At 35.7% G+C, this 18,405-nt stretch overlaps 1 protein-coding gene across 4 annotated transcripts in view; it reads left to right on the plus strand.

Moving 5' to 3' along the window:
• The window catches only part of LOC106674369 (protein split ends), a 169,198-nt gene that overhangs the window by 21,923 nt on the left and 128,870 nt on the right, over positions 1 to 18,405 (plus strand). The window lies entirely within an intron of this gene.

Consider the following 18,405-nt stretch of genomic DNA (forward strand, 5'->3'; position numbering starts at 1 on the left):
TTATAAATGAAGGTAAAACCATGCCAAATATCACGAACCACCAATTTAGTTTTTTAAGGTTTTCGTTAATCGTTGAACGCGTTTTTGACTAGGAATTATTGTATTCAAGATGCGTTTTACTATTTAATCCCATATGCTTGAACCCTTAGTGGCAATAAATTGTATGATCATTATCAGTGTATAAGATGTGTTAATCCAAAATTAGTTTTTTTTCTATTTTCTCATAGATTATTTTTGACAAACTTTTATGTAAAAATGTTTCTTTTCTGTTTGGAAGCTGTGTATCGCCTGTTCTAGTTATCAGGCCTAGGGAGGGTTTGTAATTTTAGAAATACTCGTGTCTTATGATGGAATTTGTTCCGGGCCAATCTTGGCAGTCTGTAGCATTGCTCTTAGACGTTTGATTTTTTAAAAAGGTTTCTGCGGTTTTTTGTTTGTTTTACTATTTCAAGCCTCACGAGACCGTAAAGATCCATCGAAATTATACACTCGTGTATACGACCGACCGGTCGTTGTGATTTATCGGGCTCGCTGCCAACAATTTCTGCTAATCGGACCTTAGAACTGCTGCCCCCGATTAATCTACTTTCACTTTAATTACTTACAGATTGTAAATACAAATAAACAATGGTTCTTATGGAGAGGACAATTTTTTCCGGATTTGCTCTTTCCTCGTTGGAATTGCCATTAATTGAAGTATCGGGTTGTCCGGAAAATAATGCAGGATTTTAAGTTTTCATTAAAAAAAATCTATATAAAATATTCTGTTTACGTTTACAGGATTACTCATTNTTTGATTAAAGAACATTGCTTTAAAGTAACTAGTTTCTTTTTTTTTGTTTAATACCAAAATCCTGCATTATTTTCCGGACAACCCAATAAAAACTTCAGATCTTCTTGTTCAGTGGATTTATTTGATAAAAACAATTTTTGAAAGCATTTTTCTCGTTATTTTGTTCTTTACATTCTAGTTCATACCGTCGTGTATTTTTCACGCTTCTTTCTTCGAACACATCACCATTTACCTGATTCGTGAAGAACCGGAATCGACTCTCCTCAGAGCAACATTCCAAAATACGTGCTTAACAACTGCAGAAAACCATTTTTAAAAAATAATTATGTAGAAAAAAACCTTTAAACGTGAAGAAAGGAAAAAGAAACCTCCGAGTCGATGAACTTTTGACAGTAGGTTTGATCTAGATAGATCATTTCGAGCAGGCTATTCTCGTTTTTGGTCGGGAGTCAGAAGCGTTTTGCTCTTAATGCTCCTTCGGCTTGTGTGATGGCGATTATGCCTTGGTAATCTATCAAACCGTATTTAACGTTGGTTCAAAAATATTTGGTACACAGATATTTAAATTAATTGATAAATCTGAGAAGATGTGTTGTTAATGATCCGAACATAGTAGCGTTTGTTCTGTCGTGCCTAGGTTTTTATTATGTCGTAGTTTTAAGTACTTTAATTGTTCGTGTCAATATTTGTTACTTTTAGAGTTAACATTTTTTTAATCTTCAAAGTGGAGAAACAAATCGTGGTAATATGGCGAAAATAGGGACTCAATTCTCGGCCAAATTGCTGTCAACAGATTTGCATCGATTTAAGTTGCGACATTTAGGTGAATTATCGCGTAGAATTTACGTAACAGATCTTTTTTGTTTATTTATAAGCTAAAAAGTAATTATTATTTAGAGAACGTGAGATGCGGTCTGGTGTGATGTGGGTTTAGAAAAACATTTTCTTTATTGGGAAAAACATCTTCAGGGCCTGGGATGTATAAACATTGTTTAAATTGCAACAATGTTTATAAATCCCAGGCTCTGAAGATGATCTCAATAAAGATCGAAACGTTGGCAAGACAAAGAAAATGTTTTCCATATCACACCAGACCGCATCTCACGATCTCTAAATAATCATTAACTAACGGACACTAAACACCATACTTTGCTACAAAGTAAGTAGAGTAATGCACAATTTTGAAACTTAAGCCAGGATTGGTTAAATTATATCCTGGTCAGTATTGCATCCAAGCATACTTGAGAAAATTAGAGTATCGCATATTGCCGATTTCCTAGGTCCTCTGAATTTCTAATATTCTAACGGGGAATTTTCTTCTTTTGGGAAAGGTGTAAAGCGAGTTAATTGGAGTGTGTCCCGGGACGTTTGCGTTGGCAATGGTCGCAGTATGCGAATAAGGAATGAAAGCGGCACCGTCGAGGCCCAGAAGAACGGCCGAAAAGAAGCGGACGACCAGGGAGCGAGGTAGGCCAATGAGTGGAAAAGGGACGGGGATGACTCGGCGTTGCCGGTTCTACAGACCGCTATAGCTTTACTGCGACCATTCGCCAGATCCACAGAGCCGAGACCGAGGGTTGCCGGATCGTGCGGCCCCATCTGTCCTCCACGTCCTCATCCGAGTCCGAATCAACGGCTGGGAAGTGCGTGTGGGACGCAGATGCCGTTGGCGAGGGGTGCTTTCCGAGGGGTCGATCGCTATTACAAAGGGGTTATTGAATCTATCCATGAGAAAACCATTCGGACCGGGGAATTACGAACGGCGGGATGGCTTTTCTCAAATAAAAACCCGGCAGGAGAAATTTTAAGGGTGAAAACCTTTTTTCCGAGCTAAGGTTTCGAGGTTATCGTTTAACCAAAAAGTACGTGTTCAGTAGTTGTTTTATCGACTTAATAGCATCGCAGTCTTGCAATTTCATCAAATTTGTTCTTATATAAAAGTTTTTTTGCTCAAAATATAATGTTCATAAAAATAAGAAGAAAGAATCCGGCAGAATTTTTACATTTGCTACAAAAATACGTCGAAACATACTTGAAAATCTTTGGCTAATGGGTTTCGACTGTTTGCCCAAAGTTAAACGTTCAAAAGACTTCATCGACTTAATAGCCTTGCAGACCTGAAATTTCTCGAAATTTTCATTTATATTAAAAAAATCAAATAAAGGTTTTCCTAATAGTTCCAATAAGCCTGTAACTTTTATACTTCGCTCCACAAATTAGTTAATATCTTGTGAAAAGTCATACTTTTCAGTCTGTAGGGTCAGTGAAGAAAGTTTAAGCAAATATGAACGAATTTAGCGCTGGAATCAATCGCAGAGTCGCAGATCGACAATTTCATCAAAGTTACACTAGAATAGTTTTTCTACTGATATAAATTCATATAGTTCCAACCAGGCTGAAATTTTCGTGAAAAGTAATACAATACTAGTTGCATCTCGTGGAAACACACATAGTTGAAAATCTTCTCGAACTATCATAGAAAAAAATGAAAATTCTGTTTCTGAACGACCCGCTATGACGGAACTGCTTGGATCATTAGACAGATGCCACCCACAAATGTCAGGCCATATTTATTTTTAAAATGGTTAAAAATAGCCGATTCCGTTCCCCCTGGGTAATTGTGAGATTAGAAAAAAATATAAATCAACTTTTCTATAGTTAAGTACCTCCTCTCAGTAGTTTTATTTAGTATATTAATAATTCTCTAGCGACGTTATATGCTTGTTTTAGTAATATTACATGCAAAATATATTTTTAGTACTGGCTGAGGTTAAACTTAAGATTTTAGGGTATTTACCACATTTTAGGATTTGGATTTATATAAGCTCAAATCTGCACATGTATGTACATAATATAGGTTTATGTACAGAGTTATCACTTTAATACTTCACAAATATTTCTTTTCTACCTTGCAAACCTTTCACTCAATTAGGATGGTGGAGTACTCGATATTCCTTTATACCTAGTATATAACTAACCTAATTGAGGTGCGATGGGATCAATATTCTGCCATCAGCCCTCTCACACATTTACGATAATAAATACATTAACTTTCAAACCAATCAATAGATTTGGTTCATCACACGTTAGTTACGCAAAATTATATATGATGTATATAATAAAACGACCCTGTTTCCTCCAAAAATCGGAATAGAGAACCTAAAGGTACGCTGGCTAGCTCGAGCAAATTACTATATTGGGCAGAATTCCTACTCGCTTCCTATACGGAATATACCCCATATGGGACACAAGAACAACTTTTTCTGCATGGCGGACACATAAGCGAGCTTTGGCCTATACCAGATTTTGGTCTGGCTGATTTGATCAGAACCGATGCAAGACAGGGTGTAAGTAAAGTGCAAGTTCACGACATGAGTTCTGTTTTAGAATGGCACCAAGTAGGATTTTTGTGGGATATATATGGCCTCTTATCTCATAAAATCCGTTTCTGGTTTCATTAAGAAGACAGAAAATCCTCCTATGACGGAAGCTTAATGGAGTGGACGTCAAAAGCTAATTTTCTTTACCGTTATTTCTTCCGGTAACTCATTGCGTCATTAAGTTGGAAAGAATGGTACGTTTACGACCATTGCGGTCCTTTGAAACCGTTTGCACATGAACTGACCCTTAATCCAGTTGGCCTCAGATCCCATGAACTCTCCAAAGGAATTTTCGTACCAGACACCTGTGATATTTTTGTCCCGGTAGTCATTTTACGATGGGCTTTATCGCCCGTTCAACGAACTAAACTGCAATCAGTTGTCGCCATGGGCAGAACAGTAAGGTTTAAATCTAACCATTTACCCATCGGAAATCCATTTATAGATCTCTGGGAGTCTAATGAATAAAATTTAGATAAGAATCGACTAATAGGTAATAGCGACCTATGGTCAATGGGACGCGGACAAAACAAAAATAGAAAAGCAGAGATATAGCTGTAGGTTGTAGAGACTATTGTTATTTTCATTTCTAGAAAGATGATTTATATCGTTTATTTTCAGAAAACCAAATTAGAAATATACATTCCGAAAATTGGAGTTTAATTAAATGTTTCCTTATGATTTAATTAAATTTTCATTGGTATTCTTAATAATTCAAGTTGGACAGTTTTTGAGATTTCAAAATATAACTAGTGGGTCCTTTATTTCATCGATCGTGCCCTATCAATATGTTGGTAAAAGGGTGTTCAGGCTTCTTTGTTCTGTAGAGGTCTTTGGTTGATCGACATAACAAAACCAATACTGACACACCCCTTTAATGTTAAAAACACATAAAAAGGACACGACGTGACTTAATAACACAGGCGAATCGAAAAAGCCATCGATAATGCTTTGATTTTGATCAGATATAGGCTGTTTTACAATATGTAATTTTTTGTTTTAATAAAGCTGTAATGTCCAAAAACTAACAAATATATAATAGTTTTGTTGTTTTCGGCCATTTTGGTCTGCCTAACGCGTTTCAGCATTCATTGCAGTACTGAGTCTGGGAGACGATTTGACTTTTGTTTATGTTGTGTAGTGTTTTTTTTATTATTTGTAATTTGTGTTTGTACTTGTGATTGGAAGTGGTTTTTAGCCTGTCCGTCATGTTTTTGACTTCCGCTTTCTATCTATGTGGATGGTTTGTGAACTTATGTCGATGAAGTTGTTGTATTCGGTTTCTGCAGTCAATGTAATTTTATGTTTTATGATTCTTCTTGTGGTCGGTTAGGACAAGGAGAGGCAAAAACTGAATAACAAACTAAAACAACTAGGATAGACAGTCCTAAAGGAAATGTGACTTGTACATTGACGTATTAGAGCAACGTTTCACCTTCTAAGGAGCAATCAAGAAAATAATTGGGCTCCAACTATAGAATATTTAACAGCTCGTTGCGACACGTCAAAAAGACCATGCACCAAACATCGAAACTCTTTATTATATATTGTTGAAAAGCTGGAAGGAAATATATCAATGGAACGGATATAAACGTCAGGAGCACCAGCAGAGCATGAAGTTGATGTAGATTAGGTCTGTTTTAAATTGTTCACCCGGTTAACAAACGCCATTGTCTACCAGCAGGATACAGACGTACAGCCTTTGGAAATTCCCATGTCCGAATAAAAAAAGAAGAAAAAGACGAGATAATATAAAAGGGGAGAGTGGGAGAGGTCTCCCGTTGCACTCGTAATCAGTTTTGTGACGGAACCTGGGAAGAAACGGAGAAGATTGTCTCACGTTCTTCAATCTTGAAAATTTGGTACAATTCAAGGCAGAAAATCAAAAAGTGTCGGATTATATCTGCATCTGGAATTGAAATTCCAAAGAATCTTAAATTATTTTTGTTCATGAAATGCGTTAAATAAAAGTCAGAAATACAGACATTTCTTGTACAGTTTAACAGAAGAAATCAAACTCAGGTCCGCATGTTTTCGCTCTTTCTTGATGTTTTCAACATATTTAACACGGTTTCTTATACAAAAAACACAAGCTGTTAGGTGTACTTTTTCTGGGTGGGATATCTCTACATAAGAAGCGTTTGCATAACCCCGAGGATTTAGAAACCACCCGGACCTTTCGCAATTCGCTGTTTTTATCCTTTAAGCAAGCTTCAAGTTTCTTAAAAAGCTCTAATACCTTTTAACTAAAACGAATTCATGAGATGACAAAAAAAAATCATACTGAATTTTTCGCAATGTTATGGTTCATGGAGAAAAACAATTTTGATCAAAAGATATATAACATAACATATAATATAACATACACTTAATGCGATTCGGTCTCACTATGTACACTTGAGATTGTGATGAGGCGGACAAATCATTATTATAATTAAAACAATTTCCCTCTACAAGATTTTAACTGTGATAAACCAGTTCTCGTGGCCGTGATGTCGTGATAGAATCTGAATATCACGAAAACTATTAACACGACCTTTTACCGGATAAATGTTATTTATTCCCTCGGTTATAAAAGTCGTTATTCCGCCGGTTTGCCTGCATCAGAACACAATGTCTCTTGCTTTTATGGTAATAAAAGAGTAGATTGTGACTAAGAGCTGTTATTTGAAGGGGAAATTATAGCATCAAAGAAGAGCCTTCAATTGTGCAATTGAGTTATCAGTTAAAATATGTGAAAACACCACGTTTTCGAGGCAATAAAATTTGAATGATTGATAAAGTCGAAAATTCTAAATTTTGAAAACTAGAAAACCTGCAAAATATTACCATAATGGCTTTTTTTGGTGTAATGTGTTCTGAGGTAAAATTAAATTTGCCTAATTCTAACATTTTGTCATGAATTTTTCTGCTTATAAAATATAACTGACCAATTGAAATTTTGAAAATAAAATAAATCGTGAAAAACATACTATTTTGACAGTCTTCTGGGTTAAGCCTAAATTTGTCAAAATTGAAAATTGGAACATGGCTTGTTTTACTTCTAAAATATTAATCAACAAACTTTTCCACTGGCGATTTATTTGGCCCACAAAACTTAAGTCATATTTAGAGAGCAGGAGAAAAAGAAACCACATGAATGCTAAAATATTAAGTTGTTGTAAGATTTAAAATTGAAACATGTTGAAACAAATATACAATTAAAATAAAATAGGCTGAATGGTGCATTGCTCTAACCCAGAAAAAAAAACCTAGGTAACAATGATATCATCGAGTAAGTCCATTTTCCTCGATTAATTTACAATAAACACAAATTCTCTTTCTATTATAAAAAATAATATAAAAATTGAATTGTAAATTAGATTTTTTAAAACTATGTAATTAAGGGATATTTTCAATAGAAAATTGAATTTTCTGTTTTCATTTTTGTTTTGTACGTTGCACTTCTGTGTAATATTTTAAATTCGGAGAAAATAAGTTTGTTTACTAAGTAGATTATATAAAGGGCTCTCATGGGGTTTCCTTATTCGTCCGGCACAAACTCATTATCCAATGAATCGACGTAATCAAGAGAAAATTGATATAACCACGTTCCATTACCATTGTGAAACTTTCTCAAAATTTTTAGCCCAGATATTTTATATATTTTCACTCACGATTGTGAAATTGTATAATGATTAGAATCCTTATAATCCGAGAAATAATAACACAAGAGATAAGAATCACATCTATAATTTCTTTCATTTATTTCGGTTCTATTCTATTCCGAAAGTGATTGGGTTAATTTTTCTTTCATTTTCTTGCCATTATGACATCTCGAAGGTGCCTGGGTGCATCTCTATTATTCCTCTTTATTTGAAAAGGTACGTCATTAACATTAAATTATAATGTTATATAATTTTGATTTAAGTCAACGATCATATTTCAGTTTGCACGTGATCCGTAAATTCTAAATTCTACTCACTATTAGTAAGATGATAAAGGTCAGTATGCAGAGGGCGTTAGCAGATTATTCTGCCACTTCCTAAGTAAAATTCCCGAGGTTGCCCATTGAATTTTCTTTGAGAATTTCCATATTTAGAATAATTTTAAAAAATCATATAGTATTCGGTCCTTTTAATTGTTCGTTTAACCCTCCTGCGACTACCTGAACCTCAAAAATTATTTAGGAAAGTAGAAATTTGAAAGTATTTACTAAACGCTTCACTTTCTTATTCATTCAATGCTAAAATTGTACATCCCAGTTGATAGAGCATGTCTAGAAGGGAGAATCAAAATTAAACTTCCATCAACAATCAAAACTATATCATTCAGCTGTGCAGTTTGCAATTATTTTGTTTATAATTTATTCTTACTGTTAAATTGATTCCACTTTAACATATTATTAGATTACAATGTGAGCTTATTGTGAAGTGTACGAGGTGGTCTTAAGTTTCTGTCTGCTTGCTATTTTGTCAATAGTGTTCATTTTATGCTTTTGTTTAACTTAAACTTTGTCTCTGTTTTGCAACGTGTCTTTGAGCCTCCTGGTCTACCTATTTTCGCTGCTCTGTGTTTTTTCGATATTAAGTTTCTGGTCTTCTTGCAGGTTTGTCAATTGTTTTAATTTTAAGCAGTTGTTTGGCTATGTAGGCTTTGTCTCTGTTTTGCCCCCTTCTTTGAGCCTCATGGTCTGCTTATTTTGTCAATTTTTGTTTGGCTGCGTAGGTGTTGTCTATCTCTGTTCAGCACACCGCGTCTTCGATGAATCGATATGGCAAAAAACACCTCTTTCGGTCCCATTTTCATCAATTACAAATCCTGTGTACCAACGTGATAACAGATGAACCTTTCCATCTCCAGTGGTTGGTCTGTTTGTTGTTTAATCGTCTGTGTCCTTTTTATACTTTTTAAAATAAGTCATTTTGGATTGGCATGAGAAAGGTAATGGACAACACCTCTTTTCCTTGTAGTTCACATTGCACCATTAAAACGATACGATTGACAAAATAACAAACAGGGTAACCACAGGAGATAGAAAAGCTCATCAGTCATTTAACATAACACACAGGATGGGCAGACCGAAACGATCTAAAACGAACAAAACTTTTCAAGAAAAGACACCACAATTTATATAGCTGTAATAGTTTACTGTGATTAATCAACATTACGTTATTCGATTAGGATGATATTTAGGTTCTGTTGGTGAGATGCAAATGGAAAAATCTATCGTTTTTATTGTATTTAATGGTATGTAGATTTTGCAAGCTATGACGGAGTTTCCTTGATTTTATCTGTATCTTTTTCTGTTATTTATAATTATCTCGTTTAATGACATTCAATGCAAAAAATATGACAAGACCATCGTCCTTGTGCGATAACGAACTACTCTTTAAATTGTCGAGACTCGTAAACGTTTCGTTGTATCATTCTTACGTTTTATATACATTATTGCCTGTTGGGTTTTTTTTAATGTAAAAAAGAAAAATTATTTTAGTTTGTCCTTGTATTCGCAGGGAGATTTTGTGTGGGGTTTACAGACGTGATATATTACCTGTCGTGTAAAATATCGTTTTTCCTCTTGGTACGTCGTAGTTATCTGGGGCCGCCAGGTTTTCAATGCGTTATACTACTTTTCGGAGGACCTGCCCAACCGGTTTCATCTTAATTACTCTTCTTTTTATTATTCATCTTCACCACGCCACGCGGGCACGCTCGAGGGGGCGGCTGGTCTATCCCACTCTATTTCTCTCCCTCCTAGCACCTTCGGTCTCTTCAATTAAATTCGTGTAGAGGTGCCCGAGGGATCCGGCAACGCAGCTTTATCTCAACTGAGACACCTGCCTTCCTTCTTTTTCCTACCCTCCGATTCACCTGTGCACTATAGAATTAACTCTTGATAAGTCCGAGGCGGAAATTTGGCCGAAACACCTTCAATTCAAAACAAGTTGGCAGGTTTCGCCTTTGTTTCTTAAGAAGGAATCTTAAACTTAGTCGTTTTCGTTCATTATGGCATGCTTATCTTCACTAATGTCAAACGTCTTTCGACCTTTGGCCATCATCAGTGGTGTGTTAGTATGGCGTTTTTCTAGTCTTAAAAGTCTGGTTTTCGTGGTTTATTTCAGTCAGTCATTTCATCGTCATTTCTTTTCTTTTTTATTTGTATAATATTTTCAACATCATAAGTTTGGTGTGGATGTTTTAGTAAATTTCAAGGTTTTCAAGGATGTAGTTTTCGTCCTTTTTGTACTTCGTTAATTAGTTTAAGCCTTTATTGCGTCCTTTTTACTTTTCTTTCGTCCCTAAAAGGCTATATGTTCTTTGTTTGTTTACTTCCTAACTGGACGATGTATTTTTTCCCTCCTCATTCTCATGTTATTGATTAGTTAGTCTTGTCGGCGTTTTTGTATTTTTGGACCATAGTGTAGTTTTTCTGCCCCATTTGTTAATTTGCTTAGCCTTCTTTTCTAGATGTCTTACATAGAACGCACGTTTTTAGAGGTGTTCTGTTTTTCTATGTAACGTCTGCCGTATTTTTTGTTTTGTTTGTAGTTATAGTTTGTACTTTTTATTGATTACTTGCTTTGTGTTTTTTGGGGTGGTTTGCGTCAGCTCTTACAGTTAGTTGTTTGTTGATGTTGATTTTCTGGATATGTGGAATTGTAGTTAATGGCAACTTTTTGTAATTGTTAGGCCTAGGAATGTTATTCTTTTGTGTTGGGTTTCTGCAATGGAACTGATGTTATGTCAGTAGTTTAGGTCTGTTAGTATCGTAGTTGTTTCTAGTGTCGGCCATAGTTATTTAGTTAGGAGAGGCTAAAAGCCACAATTGAAGATTCCGAAACGCGAGAGTACTCATGAAAGTTAATCTTAAAATTTGATGAAGTTATTGCAGAAATGAAGTTTGTTAAAATATTCTTCGTATTAAAAACTGAATGCATTCGACATTTTTTTCTCTAGAAGACCTTGCCAAGTAACCATATAAATCTTATATTATACACATTTAAAATGGATGGCTGGACAAAAATGATACGAGTTATAAAGCAATAAATATTAAATAAATAGTGGGATTGGGCTTGGGAATATGTGCGCACTGGACAAGTATACGTTTCATGTTGCTTCGTACTTCCTGGTGTTTTCCCCTTGGAAATTGAATGTACGTTGGAATAATTTATTAGAAAAACAGGATTGGTTTTCTTTCTTTCTGACATGAGATTTTCACCTGACTAATAAGGAGGTCGTGGCTGACCTTTAAGCCAGGCAATCACGCCTCTTTCCTCCTCCGCAGTGAAGGGTGAACTCGGATCGCGGCCTGTCGCAATTCTATCACAGCGCTCATCTGTGAGCCAATATCCTAATTAAATGATTCGATTGATTTAAAATTTTCTCCGGTTTGCGAACAGTTGTGAATTACACGCGGGTGATTTTATCTGGAATTTATACTTCCCATTCGCACGCGCGACCATGCTCGGTCGGATTTGATAAATTGCAAATACCGGCTCTTCAACTGTTACACAACTCCTACACGGGTTTTATGAAACGTGAATATTTATGTAAAACCTTGCAGCTCGGCGTTCTCGGCTTAAGAGCCTGAAAAACCTACACTTGCTAGATTAATCTATGCTAAACTTTTCTTGCTCTTGCTGACTAATAACGTGTTGTTTTCTTTTTCACCTAAATAATTCTTTCTTTGAACCATATTAAACAGACTTTTCTGTTCTTTTTGTCTGTCATTTACCTGAAAAGGTTTAAATCCTTTGTAAATTAGTTATGCAGCAGCATTAAATAAAAGTGAAGCGTTGATCGAGTCCTACCCGTGTATTTCAAGTGCAGGCCGGCCCAGTAGATGTCAATAACATATTAAATGTTACGACTTGCCATTTTAATATTCCCCATTTGGTTTAAATCCTATGAGTGATTGTCCCTCGGTAAAAAGATACGGTTTATTTTTAAAATTATTGCAAAACCCTAAGAAGTTTAAGGGTGGAACTTTAACGTTTAACTTTGCAAACATTCGAGAAAGTTCAGGGGTATTTCTGTCTGATCCTTACATTAAGGTCAATGATCGTGTCTTTATGATATTCGAGCCATGACTTGGGCTTGTGGAACCTGCCAGACGTCGAAACCCAGCACAGGCTACACGGAAGTTTTGTACATATATATGGAGGAATTATGTGTCAGTGTATGTGAGTTTTGATCCAATGTTAGTCAAAAATTGATGCTTTTGAATTTTTCCACAATACCCGCTCTGCAAATTTATATAACTTAGATTTTCTCTACCTTCTCATGAATTTCACCTCTACATTAATCGATTGTCGAATTTTCATTTGTGTTACATGTTGAATATATTCCTGACCACTTGTGGCATGTTTAATAATTTTAAGTCACTTTTTCACGCTGTATGATTTGATCGGATTAAAGGTGTGTAGAAATGCTTCAGACAAAAACAGCAAAACAGAGAGAACAAGCGGACCAGGAGAGCTAAACTATTTATTCCTCGTCAACATTTATTTGGGCTTTTAAAAAATTTGGGTAGAAATGTCTTTTTTTTTGTCTGGTTTGCATATAATTGAACAATTGCCAGGTAAACAATCTATGCATAAGTTTTGGTCATTTCATTAAATGGAGAAGTGTGTCGAAACGCATTCGACTAAGTAAGACTAGCTACCATGATAATTAAACTTATAATTTATTCAAGCCACAAATTTAGATTCGATGCTTGAGGATTTTATCATTTATAATTGGTTTAATAACGGTTTTCGAGCTTTTTTCACACAAATCAATACATATCAAGACACATCGAGACTATTCTTCTATTTGGATCAGGACGATCAAACGAGTTTACTTACATATATCAACCAATAATGAAATACTTATTTAAAGTAATATTGTATTACAAACAGAGTTAGACAGCAAAGCTACTTGGTTATCTTAATAATTTTTTTGGTATATATTCGGGAAGGATTCGTAATGTAAGGTGTATTAAGGGGTTGGGATGAGGATCTAGACTTTTATGAAAGCGTACGTATAGACTTATTTCGGTTTCAAGGTTTTATTTAAGGGTAAATGGGATTTGAAGATTATGTGGATAGTAAGGTTGGATACGAAGTATGGTGCGTGGGTGGGCAATGATTCGAAGTATTGTGGACTGGACTGTTTGGAGATTGGAACGTTTGGTTAAACCCATAGTTCGATTCCGTATGTCCAGATTGGTTATAGTTATGATGAGTAGAGGATGCATTTGTTTTGTAGTAAAAGTAGTTTCTATTTGTTGACAACAAGTATTCTTTTTAGTAGTTTTTATCGCTTTATCTTTTGGGTCGAGTGTGCTGGTTCCATATAATTCTTTGGTTGATATAAAGCCTCAGATCGCAGACGACATTGAATGCTGGGAGAGTAACGGTGAATGGAGAAGGTTATTTTCTCAGATCGAATCTGAACTTACATTTCTTGAACCATTCTTACAAACAGGAGAGATGGTCCTGGATATGACAGAAGACCCCACTGGGTCTGGGTTTTCTGAAAAAATGGCGGTATCATCTGCAAACGTGAGGAATGTCTGCAGTGTACTCTGAATGGGTATAAAGATGTTTCTCGAAACGCACGCTTCGGTGTAATGGATAGGGGAGAGGATGTCCCGATTGGTACTTGAAAGTACCTATCGGGGAGATATGGGATGATGTAATAAGTGGATGGAAGGGTACCACACTTAGTGCTGCGGTACTAAATATAACTAGGGAAAAAATCTCTACAATAATGGTACCATTAACTCTCAATAGTTTTACATTCCCAAAAGCCTTGCGATCGGTTTGCTTGTTATGAGGAAAATCTTAACAATTGAATCGGTCTTGACCATATCTACTTAATATCGCAGTAGTTTTTGGTTAGAAGCATTTCACCAACAGGTAAATCTATTCGAAAAGTAATCGACCATGTAAATACGAATTTTGTACAATTTTGTACATATTGTACAACTTCTTGCTGTATCATGTTTTAAACACTTGACAATACATACAGCTAGAGTTGGTAGATGCATATTTACACAATTTGATTTTAATAATATGATATTAAGCTTCAAAATAGTGTTGAATTAATGTATGGTCGGTTTAAGAGGTCCTGCCAGAGTCTGCGATGGTCTGTCAGAAGATGTTTTCTACAGTCCAATACATTAGGCAAAATGAACCTATTGGCCTATTCTGTAGAGTTACTTGAAAATGTTATTGCACAAATTCCGTGCATGGAAATCCTCTTTGCGTTAAAAAATAAAAGTAACACATGCAACCTATTGGGTCTGTGGTAGGAAACTGTGTGTAAAGTAGCATATCTTACCCCTTGCAAGCACGCTTTTCTCATTGTATTATCTGATGTTCAGAATAAGAGATATAGTATCGCTGGATCTCTTAAAAACTGTGAATTTCTCTCTTTTCCAAGGCAAAATGCCCTATGGTCTGCTTCTTATGAGGAAATTCTAGTCTTGTATATGAAATTTTGTCAGTTCAAAAACGATTCTTACTAATAATGCTGGGAAAACCAAAAATGGAACCTCATTCTTGACCGCACCTCACGACTTCAACTAATCATGAAACAACAGGGGGTCGCTAAGAATCCACAAATTGTAAAAGGTTATTTATTGAATCTAATGTATTGACTGTGATATCTTTGTAAGTTTATATTAATCTAAAATTTATAAAAAATATCGTTAAAAATTATGTAACTTTTTTAGAGATGTACAAAATCATAATACCAGAATTGTCAAGGACCCAGTTATACCAGCATGTTAGAAATCATTAGTGTTCAATGGTTATGCGAGGTTAGGCATTAGACTATTTATTTACCTGAAATTATTATAGCTTTACCTGTTAAAAGATTAATTAAGGATGAAAAATCCGCTTTATAATGTAAAAGAATATTTTAATCTTGTTGTTGAAGTCATATGTAAGGGTGTGTGTCATATGTATGTTCCCGTAAGGGCGTCGGTGGCCGCAAGGGTTTAGGCGTAAGGTAAGTCCGGGTTCGAATCCAGCGACCCTGCATTCGAACCCGACATACTTACAATTACTTACATTCCCGTAATTGCCATATATGTAAAAATTTATGGCAAATAAAGTTTGATTTGATTTGACGGTGAGATAGACCGAATTGATCTGAAACAACCAAACTAGTGGTTTAAGAGTTTTTGGACATTTGTGCCTTAGCATCCGTATTCTCGCTTATAAATTGTAGGGTCATATTATCGCGTTATAAATGCAAAACCTCATCATTTAATGTTATTTTGCATAAAGCAACCTTACCGTTACCTTCAAACATTGTTTCAATTATAAAATTCATTATATAAAAAACTACTTACTTATGTCGGCGACGTTATTTTAAACGAAACTGCATATTTTAACTACTAGCCAGGTGGAAAATAAAAGTTTTTTTGGGGGGGAAGGATGTGTCTAAAATAAAAGGACTAAAATTCGACGGAGCAACTGGTTCCTCCACAGTCCAAGGTTAAAAGCCTACTGTGAAAGGAGCCCGAGGCGGCGGGAAAACGCGAACAAATCATTTCTAGTCGTCCAATTACAGAAATAATCATTCGCATGCGTGCATTCTTTGGAAGAATGGAAAAAAAAATAGCCAACGAAGTTTTACAATTCGAACTGAAATTCAACAGCGAAATATGTATTTATGTTTTTCTATGAAAAAATAGCCTCTAAAAGATCTAAATGCTCTTGATTTTTCTCTCCGAAACAATCCTAATTGCGGATATTCCCGTCACCAGAGCTCAACGTCCACTAATTGTTCCGACCTCGTTGAGAAAACATGCCGGTTTGTTTTTAAAGGACGCCTTGGATTTTAAGATGAAAATGGTAAATAACAGTTCAAACAGTTAATATTTTCCATTCTGTAATTTTATTTTTTTATTTAAAGGACATTTAAAAGTTAAAACGAAGCGGGTTCACCCTAGCGTGAAGGTTAAAATTAATATGACTCAACGATATTCAGCAATGAAGTCTATTTGACAATTTGCCCCCTTGAGTTTTCCTTAATTACTTCTATCCTCAATCAACAGGTTTCGACCTTAAATTAAAAACTTACGATTGTTATTTTTAAGTAATACTGTGCAATTTATTCAACAATAAGACATGTGGATAAGAATTGACCAAGCTACACCAACACCGACTATAACCTATACGTACTATTGAAGTTTTAGGAATTGTAAAAAGTGATTTACTATGTAATATGGTCATCATTATCATTATCATCATCATTCTTATTATAAGAACGAAACTATAACCACACGACTTCAACTTACAGCCAATTATCCATTGACACAGGAAAATATAAATCAAATATTAATTAAAGTTATCAGTTTTAGTTCCGCTCTGAAATTACTAATTTTGGAACTGGAGATTTGATGAAATTGATGAAAAAGTCAATGTGACGGATGGGATTCGACCCCACTGTCTTTGGACAGTACCCCGACCTGTCTGGTGCTGTTCTGGAGACCGTGGGTTTCCTTCCTACCTGTGACATTGGTCTTTTATCTGAGATCTCGTGTCCAAAAATTCCTAATTCTTCATTTTCATGGATTCTGGAATTTCTTGTCTTGTTACAATATGAAGAGTACTAATCAATGCATCATGGGATTGTTGTGATTAAACTAAACGTTTACCACTTCTGTAAATACAGACTTACACTAGTACAGTAGTTCTTCAGTAGTACTTACAGTAGTTCAATCGCTATTTTCTGGTGTCCATTGATTCTGCAATAACCTGCATTTGCACACTTTTGGTCTTTTCAAATCTTCTATTCTTTGATTCCTTGTGTCCAATGATTTGCATGGCTTGATTAGTTGTACATTGTATATTTTCAAACCAGAGAAGGATTTAAGTTGTAGTTCTTTTCCTTTCACTGGGGTGTATGTACATCTACATCAAATCAACCATATCCTGGAACGCAGTGGATGGGATCTGGGTTTGTATATTGTAAGCTATTGTGTCCCTATGTTACAAATATCAAAAACATTGAAGGAGTGAAGTCTGGAAATAAAGTTTGTACTACACAATCTGCAGAACAGAATCTGGGCCCTTAGCTTTCCTTCAAAATTCGAAATGGGCTTTACAAAGGCATGTGTTACATTGAATACAAAATTTCATGTATCATAAATCCACTCAAAATAACGAGTCCAATTTTTACAGCATACCTTGTTCATTTGGACTATTTCATCCCTTCATTTGTGTTTTACTTCTACAAAAGTATCACGTGTCTTCCTATAAGATGCACGATTAACATAATTTGTTAACATATATTATTAATCGTTAACTGCGTTTATTTCAATTGTAATACCACTTTTTGTTACAATAACCTACAGAATATATGTGAACATTGTATGATGCTCCAATGACCACATTAGCGCTTTGTTGATGATGCAACCGGAAATCCATTTCCAAGATAGACTAACCAGTTGACACCAGACAAGGGAACATTTGGCTGACTTTTACATCACTGCCTCTGTCGCTTATATAGAGCGTTGATTTAGAATTAGCGTTAAATTTTTTTTTCTTTGCTTTGATGCATTCGGCCAGTGTCTCCCGTGTTGCCAGCGAAACCACCCGCCCAACCCGTGCGAGCCGACCAAAGCCACCCCCGGGAAGAGATCCCCTTTAGACTTACTTTTTTCATTTGGGAACTCCGCCCTCTCTTACGGATGCATTGGGAGGATATAGATAAAAACCACTTACATCGCTTTACAGCGCTGTGGAAAAGTCCACATCCTCCCCGCAACCCGGGGCAAAAGGTTCCCTGAGCACTCCATTCTTCCACCCGACGGCCGCCCGACCGGCCCGCCCAAGCCGCGCGGGTAGGTCTCCCGGATATCGATTATTGTTTGAATAGTCTCGATCTATGTATCTACTCTGCTATCTTGCAAGAACTCAAAAATGAGTCTATATATAACACCATTGCGTGATGCTAAAAAGGTTTCATAATTAAAAGGCTAAATCAGTTCCCTCTGCTGTAAGATCCGTTTTAAAAGGTTTTCTCTTTCTGTCTTGAATCCAGGACAGAAAAAGGCAATATTCTTCATGTTTTCTGGCTCATCACATGTGGAGCAATTTGGCGACGGCCTAACACCAATTCGATGCAAGTCAGATCCACAAATGCCATGATTTGTCATTAAGCGTGTTGAGGTAGAAAAATTTTTTGCTTCCGTACTCTGTCGAAAACCATGGAGCGATATTTATTTCCGGGAACAACGATCGATAAAAT

This window comes from Cimex lectularius, unplaced genomic scaffold (assembly GCF_000648675.2).
Source record: "Cimex lectularius strain Harlan isolate CLEC.00 unplaced genomic scaffold, Clec_2.1 scaffold188, whole genome shotgun sequence".
Lineage (NCBI taxonomy): Eukaryota > Metazoa > Arthropoda > Insecta > Hemiptera > Cimicidae > Cimex > Cimex lectularius.